Below are 12,606 nucleotides of genomic sequence, written 5' to 3'. Positions count from 1 at the left end.
TATTTCTTTTATGGGTAGGGAGGTTGAACATATCTTCATGTGTCTATTGGCCATCCTTCTTTCCTCTTCGGAGAAGATTCTCTTTAAGTCTTAGACCCCTTATTTATTGGGTAGTTGTTTCTTTGAGGATTTGTTTTTGGGGGATTTGATTTTTTTGGTTCCAGGTATATTTTAGATATGAGACACTTGTCCGTTGTATGGCTAGTGAAGATCTTCTCCCAGTATGTGGGCTTTCTATTGATCTTGCTAACTCTTTCCTTTGCCTTTCAGAAGCTCTGCAATTTCATGCAATCCCATTTCTCCAAACATTTTTTTATTTGTTGTGCTTCTTGGTCTCTTTTACAAAAATATTGGTCTGTGCCAAGCTGACCTAGTGTTTCTCTTATTTACGGACTCCACTCCCAAATTATTCAAACTGATTCAAAACTTTGGCAAAGTAGCAGGGTATAAATTTAACCCTCAAAAATCAATGGCTTTTCTGTATGCCAACAATGAGAAAAGCGTCGCTAAAATCAGGAAAACAACTCCATTCATAATAGGCCCACACAAAAAAAAACATACCTAGGAATTAACTTAACCAAAGACGTGAAGGACCTCTATGATGAAAACTTTAAAAAAAAGCATGAAAAAGGAAATCAAAACAGAACTGAGAAAGTGGAAAAACCTCCTATGCTCCAAGATTGGAAGGATCAATATCGTGAAAATGGCAATATTTCCCAAGGCTATCTACAAATTCAATGTGATAACTATCAATATTATAACCTCACTCGTCAAGGAAATAGATGAGGCAATCCAAAAATACATATGGAACAATTAAATACCCCAAATAGCAAAAAAAATCCTTAACAGAAAGAACAGCGCTGGAGAAATATCAATACCAAATTTCAAACTCTACTAAAAAGCCATAGTCATCAAAATAGCTTGGTAGTTGCACAAGAACCTCCCTCAGGACCAATGGAATAGAATTGAAATCCCAGAAATGAACCTACAGGCATACAGCCATCTAATCTTCGATAAGGGAGCTAAAAAAAATAGAATGGAAGAATGACCGCCTCTTTAGTTAATAGTGCTGTCAAAATTGGTTAATCAGTTGTAGAAAACTAAAGGTAGATCTTAATATATCACATGGCACCACAATCAACTCCAAATAGATCAGACCTCGGAGTCAGACACTCAAATAGTCATTTTAAATATGATGAACTGCTTTGTGCTTCTGGCTCAGATATATAGTTCTAGCTATATTTAGGATTGCAGGTATGAGATACAAACACTAGGTATGTGTTGGCTTGTTTTAATATTGTTATTTGCTTATACTACAAAGTTCTTATTTTTATTTTCACCTAGGTGGGGGAGATAGATGCTAGCCAGTATTGAACCTTCTTTGGTTGAGATGGAGCCATGTGGAAGTTCTTGCGTAGAATGACATAGAATTCAAATCCTCCTACTATCAGCTCCCCATGGACCTGGGATTATAGACATATTCCATCACACAGAGCCAGAGGTTGGGCAGCATTGCAGGTAAAACTACACTGGTCTTGAAGGCATATGCCTTCAAAACATTGTTGTGTTCTGTTTCACTTTGAAGTAGTGTTTGCATATACTTAGAGATACAATGATAACACACTACATGTTTAAGATATAGAATAGTCAATATAATTAGCACATTTATCTCCAAAAACATTGAAGCTAATGTATTTTGGTAACTTGCTGACTCTGCCAGTTATTTTTTGGAGTATACCATAAACATAAATACATTGGTGTTCATAGAAGATTGGAAGTTGATAGAGACAGACAAGTTAGACTATGTGTAGTAAATATATATTTATCTATTGCTGCTCTGAAGAACATTATCATATATTCACCATGACAATAATTTTCCTACAATGTAGAATTTTCCATTTCATAATCTGCCATCTTTTATCTTTTTTACATTTTCCTTATAAGTATGAATGTTTTCCTGTATGTGTTGAAATTATTAAAATTTAATTTAAAAATTTGTAGAATCTACTGAAATTATCTCAATTTGTTTGGTTTTGTGATGCTAAATCATTAAAACCAAAGTTTTCCTGAAAGTTTTGCTAGCAGACTATATCACTAAATTAGATTCTAAATACTTCTTATTATTGTATTTTGATACAGGGTTTTACTGTTGCTGTTTTATGATATAGAGTTTTGTGAAGGTGGACTAAAACTTGCAACCCCACTGTCTCCAGTAACAATGCTTTATCACCAGGTTCTGTAGGCTCATAATTATAACTAGATAATCAGGGGTTTGAGACCTGAGATTTAGTTCAGATGGCCTGAGCAGGAAATTTTATGAGTCTCTCCTCTCCAGTTCACTACTAAAAAGCTTGCAGTGGAACTTTGGACAATTGTTAGAGCACTACAGTCAATGGCTGAGATCTGAGGATCACGGTTCAAAGCCAGCCCGAGCAGGAAGGTCCATGAGACCCTTATCTCCAATAAACCACCAGAAAACTGGAAGTTGTGCTGTAGCTCAAGCGGAAGAGAACTCCCCCTGAGCTGAAGGGCTGAGGGATAGCACTGAAGCCCAGAGTTCAAGCCCCATGACCAACAAACCCAGGGCTGATGAGACCCCCTGGCAGAGTATTGGAAAAATTGCTACCTCTCTGAGACTGTTTCACTGGGTTCTTATCAAAGGAACTTGGTTTTAGACAAAGAAGTGCACTTCCTGCTTAATTTCTAATTACTGGGCTGCCAGAATATTTCATTTGCCTCATAAGCTAGTGGAAGTTTAGCAATTTGCATGCTGAGAGACTAGGATTAAAGGAATGAGCAAGTGGCACCCAATATTCACCCTCACCTAGGAAATAACTACCTTGGAGGACTTTGAAGGAATATAAACATAAGTAAGGATGCAACTTGAACTTGAATCTGGGGCCTGAGTGTTGTCCGATTTGTAGCACTCTTCCAATTGAGCCCAAGGTCCAGTTCTGGCGTTTGGCTGGTTAATTGAAGATAAGTGTCTTTAGAATTTTACAAACTAGAGTGGGTTCAAACTGTGATCCTCAGATCTCACTCTCCTGATTAGTAGGATTAGAGGCATGATCCATTGTGTATGTATTTGGACAGATGTATATAAGCATCCTCACAGATTTTCCATGAAATTGTATAGACAAAACTCTACTTTTTGTCTTTCATGTTTATATTACCATGTGGGACATAGCCAGTCCCATGTGTGTCATGTTAATTCAGAAAAGGAGAAACATAGAGTTAACTTCCTACTCTCCTCCCATTGGTACTGATCCTTCTACCGTAACTGGGAGGAAGATGAACAAGTAAAAAAGTAAGTGTATGTTGGCATAAAGAGAAGTTTTGTCCTTGAAAACTTGGTATGTTTGAAGTTTCTGAATCAAAGTCAACTTTCTTCTTTGCTCACCAGTTGTGATTTTCACTAGGGGATTTAGACTTGGCACTTCAGAGGATAGCAGATTACATAGATGTGGATGTGCTTGCGGTTTTGGACTCTCAGGGATGACAGGGAGGGCTGTGTATAGCAAGTCCGATCCAGTAGGGAAACAACATTTTCTTCCTATTAAAGGGAGAAATTTAGGGGATTATATTTGAGAAATTTCTAGAAGTGGGTTGTGAGGAGCATCCTGCTTGCAGGAGTTTCTTCCCACTTCCCAACAACAAGTCCTGCCAGACAGAGGCTATAGTACAAGACTCAGAATGGGGAAGGTGGGCTCTCATTTTCCTTGTCACCAATCTTCCCATAGCAATGTTTGTTCCATCCTCCCTATGTGGAGGGACTTCTACCCTGATGATTTCTATGAGCCCAAGGACCATGACACCCTGAAAGAACATACACAGTATGTCAAGCTCAACGTGTCCTCTTCAGACCTGCTCTTCTGCTTACACATTCTTTTGGACTAGCTGGAGGAAGCCATGACCCATGAGACCGAGAAAAAGTGGAAGAAGTCCTTGTTTAGATGCCTCAGAGCTCATGAGTAGGTATGGAACCTGCATCTTTAGGGATGGGCCTGATTGGCCAAGAGCCCGTAGTACTCCCCAGTCTGGCAAAAATGTCATTTTATGGATATTCTATGCCATTTAATAACTGTTCTCCTTTTGAAAAAACTTAGAAGTAGCCACTCGTTTAAAACACCCTACCTTCTCATCAGTGTTCAGTCCAAACTCAAATTCTACAGCTTCCCCCATTCGATCCTCATGGAAGTTTAGTCACACCTTAACTTGTAGAGTCTACTCTAAGACTCCTGTACCTATTTCCATTCTCAAGTTTGCATCACCATAGAGCAGCTCCTGCAGAACTCCAGACAAAGAACCCATCAGTGATGTCGTCTATAGTGACGGATGGAGATCAGAATCCATCACTGATCTCCAGAAAACATGTGAAGGTAGAGGGGTTTTTTTCTTCAATTTGTAGAAAGGCTCAAGTAGATTTTGAATCCTGTGGACAATCCACTGGTTTTGGACCCCATATGTTATGCAGGTGTACCTGCACATACCACCAAGGAAGAAGATGATCCAGAATGTTTCCCATTGATGTTCACAATCCAGCTAGATCAGCTCCAAACCAGTCAAAAAAAAAAAAAACATGTCATAATGTTCAGGGTAAATGTATGCTAATGGAAAATGACCCGTCTATGCTGAGAAAAACCAATAAGTGAGGTCCAAAATCTAGATTCAGATGAGGTCAGAAAATCTTCCCTCACAGAATTCCCAGACCAATCTGTGTTTTTGCAGGGGATCCAATTTCCAATTGAGAATTTAGAATCTGTCCCTACCTGGACTCAGGAAGAAAATACTGTTTTACATGAGGAAGTCACTTTGAGGACTCTGAGGCAGAATATCTGCCTGAAGGCAACTTAGAGACCAATCTAGATTTCGAGATTCCTTCTCCCCTTCCTGAGAAAATCCTTCTTTTTCTTTTTGTCCTGATTGTTGTAAAAGGTTCATTCTATTTATTTTTTGAACTTTATTAAAATGTCAATGTTTTTTGACATATTCTAGAATTCTTGATATATTTCCTTTTAAACTTTCAATCTGAAGCATCTTGTATACGTGTTCTGTGGGAGGGAAAACACAGAGTGACAGGAGGCTGTACAAGAGATCCGACTGGATAAAATGGGAACTGTTAAACTCACTGGGAGTGGCAATGAAGCCATGCCATGCCAGCATGGGGTGATAAGGTGGCTACAAAAGGTCTAGGACATAGCAGATCAGATGACCTAGAAAGTTAATCTGTCAATTGGTATAAATGCCCCAATACTTATAGTGCTATGTGGGACACGCTTCCAACAGTGAGTTCCAATCTGTATACATCTTCATTGTGCTTTGGGCAAATATGGAAGAAAAATTTGGCTCCAATAATATAAAAAGTCTACTTAGTGCTGAAAATATTTGACAAAATATATTATATATATATATATATATATATATATATATATACACACACACACTGGAATATATAAACCATCATCAATAGAAGAAAGAAGGCTTACAGATGTCAACAAACACAAAATCAGGAAGAAAAACTTCACAATTAAATCAGTTTTATGTAAATACGTTATATTCTTAATATAATACATACTATTTTATATAATATATAAGTTTGAATATGATTTTTCAAATTACAAAGGCATTTAACTTTTTAGTCTTTAGTATTTTTTGCATAAAACAGTGTAAATATTATTGGGGAAAGAAGTGATATAATTTGATTATAGTTATATGAATATATATATGTGTTTTTCTAGATATAACACTTGTTATAAATAGATGAATAATTATATACATATATTTGTATATATCTGTCTATGAAATGAATTTAAGGAAAGTGAGTATTATGAAATTGACTGCAGTATGTATACAAAAGTTGAGTCCATGAAACTCAGGCCTGTAATCCTAGTGATGTGAGCAGCTCGGTTCTGAGTTCTATTATTTCTTAACCCAAGCCTTAGATTTTCAGAGGAGGCCTGGGCCCTCCAGTGTAGCAAAGAGACACATATACAGTGGGATCACACTACCTGACCCCAGAGGAAAGTCAGTAGAAATCAGTACAAGCCTCTGATCTTATGACAGTCTACTCAGTACCTGTACCAAGATGGCCACCTGTAGAACATCAAATGGAATGTTGGTATTCCCTCCAAAAGATTCCAAAAAAGAGCCTTCTGAACTATAGTCTCTGACTACATTGAATTAAAATTTATTTCCTTTCCCAAGCTGCAAACACGTAGAAGTATGGCAATGGCTCAAGAGAGATGGTCAAAGACATACAAATACATAAAATTATATACTCTGTTTCAGTAATTCAATGACAAATCATCAAAGGCATGTCTTGAATTATTTTTAAAGGAAATGGACACATACTTTGAGTTGATCAGGAACTGGTGATAGTTTGGTTGCTGAATTGTTGAATGGACTCCTGGGAAATTGTGTGGGGGTGGGTGTCCTCACACAGCTTAACAATACAATGGCCATAACTTCGATGATGGCACAGCCACCTTTGCCATAGCAGGACATAGGTGTCAGGCACTGATTTGGCCCTGAAGTGGACTCAACAACACCAAAAGGCACAAAGAATGAGAAGGAATGACTATTGGCCACCAAACTTCAGCCTGAAGAGCTCTCCTGACCAGAACCTAGGATCAATTGAGTTGGAGAAGGCTGATCTCCACGTAAGGCTCCTGAGTACTAAGGACTAGGCACTATTACAGGTGTTGGAGAAACAGAAGTGAATGTGGGAGTGCCTCACTAATTTCGAAAGAAAACCAGAAATATTAATGATAATTTTTATAAATCAGAGACATGAAATTGGTGATTTTGTGGCAACAACTTCATATTGATGAGGGATGTTGATATGAGAGCCATCATCCAAGCAATTATCTAGGAGCAGGTACTCAAGGCAGGAAGAACAGTAAGTACATCCCCCATTGATGGGAATGGAACTGACTTGCCTCAGAAAAGGAAAACAGCACTGACATGCTTGCTTGTGAAATAAGAATGGAAAAGGTCAAAGAAGAAAAAGATCAGAAATGAAGATAGGAATAAATCAGATAGATATTGGATGCTGCCGGTTAGAAAAAGAAAAGTTCTGATTTTAGTTTAAATCTGACCCACTGGAAACAAAGTGCTAAAATAGTAGTCAGACACATCAGATTCAGTAAAGAATACTTTTAAAATGTGATTCCAGCTGGGCTCAGGTGGCTCACAACTGGAATCCTAGTTAATCAGGAGGCTGATATCTGAGGATCAGGTTTAAAGCAAGCCCAAAGAGGGATTTTGGTAAGACTGATCTCCAATTAACCACTAAAAATATGGACATGAAGCTGTGGTTCAACTGGTAGAGCACTAGCCTTGAGGAGAAAACTAAGGGACAGGACCTGGGCCCTAGGTCCAAATCCCAGGACTTCATAAAACAAAGAAGCCAACAAACAAAATTTGGTGCTGTCATTCATCACTTAGCATTCTAATTCAATATATTTGGTGTGAGCCTTGGAAATTTTATTGTTAGCAAATGCTCTCCCCGGATATTTTTCTTCATTACCAGCTTTCAAAGCCCTGGCATCACCACTGTCTCCTCCCAGTTAGCATAGCAGTCTACCACTGGAAATTTGAAGATATATTTTATTAATCATAAGAACTCTGATCATTTTCCACATACATCAAATGAGTAGTAGCCACATTCCACTATCCTGAATATTTTAATCATCCTTTGATTTAATAAGCATTAAGGCTTAACAATTCTAGAGTGGTTATCAAATTAATTCAATAATCATCATTCTTCCACCCAATCATGTAACATATGTTTATAGAAGGAGAGACTATATGAAAGTGTGCACATGATAACTTCTAAATATAATACTCTCAACAAGTAGGGTTTTAAAAAACATCCTGATTGTTTTGCCAAAGGAAAGTATAAGAGATTTAAATAAGTGACCTAACATCTCAGAAGGAAAATGCTATTGGCTTTAGAACAAATTCATTTGCCTAGAACTGAGGAAATGAGTTTCAGAAATGCCAGAGGCAAAAGGTATTATTTAAATCACCTCGTCATGATGTACAAGCAGCCTGTCTAGATCAACCTTCCAGGAAAAAAAGCAATGAATGAAAAACAATTAATGCTTCTAAAACAAGCTAGTTGGTGGTGGTTTATGCTTGTTATCCTAGCTACTTCGAAGTCTAGGATGAAAGGATCTCAATTCAAAGCCTGGCCAGGAAGAAAACCTTCCTCTCTGCAACCAGCAGACAGAAGCATCAGCTCTGGGCCTGAAGCCCAGTTGGAAGGCTTCTGCCCATAGACATCCAAACACAAGACCACCCCAATCTGAAATATTATCAAATACATTCAAATAATATCTCCTGTTTGGGAGATAATATTTAAAAGGTATTTCAAAACATTTCATGAGTTCCTATTTAAAAAGGCAGTGTGAAAATGGAAATATGTACTTACTCACTGAAAGGTAAGTTACTGACCAGAATGATGTTAATGGCGCTAGAGGCCCATTTGGTAACTTATCCATTCAACCATCTTTCCACACAAATTGTCAGTCAGCCTGAACAGTGAGGTTTTTAAATGCAAGGAATGTGTGTGAACATGTATCTTGTGAAAGTAATAATCAAAAGCTAGGCACTGGAAGCTCAGGCTTGGAAAACTAGCTACTCACAACCCTGAGATATGAGAAACTCAGTTCAAAGCCAACTGAGCAAAAAAGACTCTTACTACCAATTAAACAGTAATGAAGAAAGCTGAGCTATGCTTCAAATGGTAGAGTGCAAATGCTAAGGGACAGAATCCAGGCCCGGAATTCAAGCCCCAGTACTGGCTCTCATATACAAAATACTCATGACAACACCACAGTATATGCTTATGTTAGCAAGGGATGTAGATGAATGGGATGATGGCATGATTAACCTCACCTTAATCTCAAGCATTTTGTACAGCATAGGTCAGTCTGTGAAAAGCCGTAGGTGAACTCTTTCCTCAAAATCAGTAGATACATCCTCATTTTCCTTAGAACATTCACACACACACATAAAGGGCTATATTTTTCTTTTTTTAAGGATATATTTTTCTAACTACTTTTGAAATACATAGCCATTCATACATGCTTCAGAATTGTGTGCCCTTGTTTAAGTTTCATAGAGAGCTCAATATATCCAGGTTCTGGCCCATTCTTGTAATTTTAGCTGCTCAGGAGGGTGGGATCTGAGAATCACAGTTTGATGCCAACCCAAGCTAATAAATTCTCAATATTCTCATCTTCAATTAAGTAGCAAAAAGCCAGAAGTGGAGATGTGGTTTGAGTGGCACAGTGACAGCATTGAGTAAAATAATCTAAGCGAGAGCAACAGACCCTCAGTTCAAGCCTGAGTCTAGCCCAAAAGCCAAAAACCTCCAAAACACCAAATCAAAAATATGTCAAAATATTTTGTAACTTTTGAGGCAAAATCCAATGAGGCAACATAGTTTCTGGTGTGGTGAAGATTTGGTGGGGAAACCCCAAATTCAACATGTGTTTAAGCTATGTAACGAACAAGCAACCAAATAAAATTTCCCAGTAAATAATCGTCCTTAGAATTCACTGAGACCCATGACACAGGGATTTTTTTCTATGCTTTTTGAAAATAGGTGTTTTTTTCAGTAAGGGAAGTAATATAAACCTTTACTATGTGTTATAGGAGTCATTGGAAGCTCCAAGTGAAGTGAATGTACAACAAAAAGCATACAATATTACAAGTTTCTATGCCTCTGTTGAGACACTACAAACCTGACATAGTGTGGTCTCTCAGAAAGAGAAGGGGGATGCTCAGCATCACTGGTCATGAAAGAAATGCAAATCAAAACCAAAACCACATTTAGGTTCCACTCACCCCAGTTAGAATGGCCATTATCAAGAGAACAAATAATAACAGATGCGGTAGTTGATGTGGCTAAATGGGAACATTACTACACTGATGGTAGGAATGCAAGCTGGTTCAACCACTCTGGAAGGCAGTATGGAGGTTCCTCAAAATACTAAACATAGAGCTCCCCTAAGATCTGAAGTAGGCCCTGAAAGGAAATTTGAGCTGGTATAGTTTCTTTCCAGGCTTTGCTTTTGCTTTAGGGATTTTAGAGAAAAAAAAAAAAAACAACTTTAAAACTAAGTTTAGTAGACCTTGGCTCCAACCAGCCCAGTTCTTGGAATGTAAAGAATGCCCCTATGCCCCCCCCCCCTTAAGAATCTAACCCAACTTGATTGTTCTGTTACAGACTGACCAATAAAACAGATAGGTTGTAATTTGGCACCTACTGGAAATATCTCCACATATTTCACGTGCTTATGGTAAACTCCACTAAACTCCTCCTTTGTGTATGATTACCGTAAACTCTGCCTTTTTTGTGTGCTTCGCCTTACCCATTGACTTTGTGAGTCATTTAAACCAAAAGTGATAGGCTATTTTAAACAACCATTATGTCACAAACTGTAACCTCATTGACCACCTGTGTGTGGTCTAGTATGACTGTGAAATCTTGTGTGTGTGTGACAATCTCATTGGTCACCCTGCGTGACCAGGCTTGACTTCGTGAATTTTGCCATTAAAAACCAAAGTACATGGGCTGCTAGGGGTCGTATTATCAGCTCCCGAGCCTGTGCTGGGGCCCTGACAGGTCAGTGTAGGAACCTTCTCAATAAAATTGCTTCCTGGTTAACAACTTTGTTGTGGTGGGCTCTGTCACTCTGGACGACTAGGTGGGCTTGCCTGCCTTAGTAGGAAGACCCAGTCCTCTGCATTTATCCAAGCAATCTCAAACTAGGGCACAATAAGCTACCAGAACAACTATGTTCATTACAGCATAGTTTACCATAGGTAAGCTACAGATCCAACCCAATTGCCTCTCAATAGATGAATGGATCAAAAAATGTGGTATATTTACACAATGGAATTTTATGCTTCTATAAGAAAGCATGACAGCGTCCCTTTTGTAAGAAAATGGAAAGACTTGGAAAAAATCATATTAAGTGAAGCAAGCCAGGCCCAAAGAAACATGAACTCTATGATTTCCTTCATTTGCAATGGTTAGCATTAGCCTGTTACTCCTGAAAGTGGATCATAATAGTTCGAGTTATGAGCATATATATGACCATACAAAATGATGCTAATTGAAATGAACGGCAAGGCATAGAAACAGCAAGTCATCTTTGTTTAGTTGTCAAGCTTGATGTAGCCAATGTACTGCGGTAGTTCTTTCTTCTTATTTTATGTCATTTTTCTTTTCCTCTAGATTTTATCCATGGCAATTCCTTCCTTTGATTTTGGTACTCTGCATCCTGTATATGCATTTATCTGATTGGGGGAAGGGAAGGGAAATAACAAAATGCTGAAAGAAGTACAAAAGCTGACCCATTGCAACAATGGAATTCACTGGACACTATGGGAGAAATTAAATTTACAATGTAATGGTGGGGGGGTGGAGGGAAGGGACAGAGGGAGAAAAACTCTGTAGTGGGTAACAGTGTTCAATGAGAAATGTAACTTACTTATGGAAATGTAATCCCTCTGTACAGCAGCTTTATAATAAAATTGATTTTTAGAAACATAAAAATTAAAAAAGTTTTTTCCATAAAATCTCAAGCTGATATGATAACCACATTACGTCTGAGTTCATGTCAAAGAGTTTTTTAGGACTTTCAAGAAGCTAGTACTAAGTAACTATAGCCACTATTAAGTGATAATGAGAAAAGTAGCTCTTTTAATTGTATTATATGAATAAAGGAAAATATCTTTTCATTTCTATTTACTTAGAATTCATGTTTGTGATCTTCATTGTTCCCAAGTCAGATTAATGTCTTGTCCTTAGCTTTCTTTGGTATGTATAGCTTGGACATGTAATCTGAGGTGTAATAAGTATTCTTTGTTCAATTTGGAGGCCTATCATAGAGGACACTTCTCCCTGGCCAAGAAGTTAGTCTGGAGGACGCCTAACACTTGCTGTGGTTTCTCTCACACAGCTCACTGAGGAACCTAGGAGTTTGAGAAAGTGACTGCTAATTAAGTGCCTCTTACTAATAAGAATTATTTGTAGAATTGAAAACATAGTTGGGTAATAACTAGACTAGAAAAAAGTTGTTTCCTATTTTTTATCACTACATTTCTTTTTGTCTAAGTATAAGAGCCAGACTTACCCTAAGGGCCTAGAAAAAGCAAAATGGCTTATAGAGCTCTTTCCACAGAATATGACAGCAGAAGAAGAAAAACTGATCCACAACTGGTACAAGGAAGAAAGAGTTTGATTTCTCCTTAAATCTTAGGATCAAATGCTCAATGAGGAGCCCTCAGGACTGATGACAGCTTACGATGTAACCTTTCCTGTGTCGTTCCATCATAGGAAGCAGTCAACAATCTCTCATCATACTGTAGGGTGCCACATCTGACTGGAGACCTTGGCTGTGGCCTGAGAATGTCCAGCAGGGCTCTGTCATGGTCACTGAAGTGTCAGGATTGCACTCTAAGAGGACCTACAGGAAGGTGGTAACAAGGCCTGAGTCAGGGTTTTGTCAGATCTAGATGATTTGTAACAGGCACTACTGTCTTCTGGTTAAGAATGTGGAAATATCATCGGGATCCTGCACACGAATT

The sequence above is a fragment of the Dipodomys spectabilis genome, unplaced genomic scaffold, assembly GCF_019054845.1.
Source record: "Dipodomys spectabilis isolate Male_0828 unplaced genomic scaffold, ASM1905484v1 ptg000762l, whole genome shotgun sequence".
In the NCBI taxonomy this organism is placed as follows: Eukaryota; Metazoa; Chordata; class Mammalia; order Rodentia; family Heteromyidae; genus Dipodomys; species Dipodomys spectabilis.
This window is presented reverse-complemented; position numbering follows the sequence as displayed.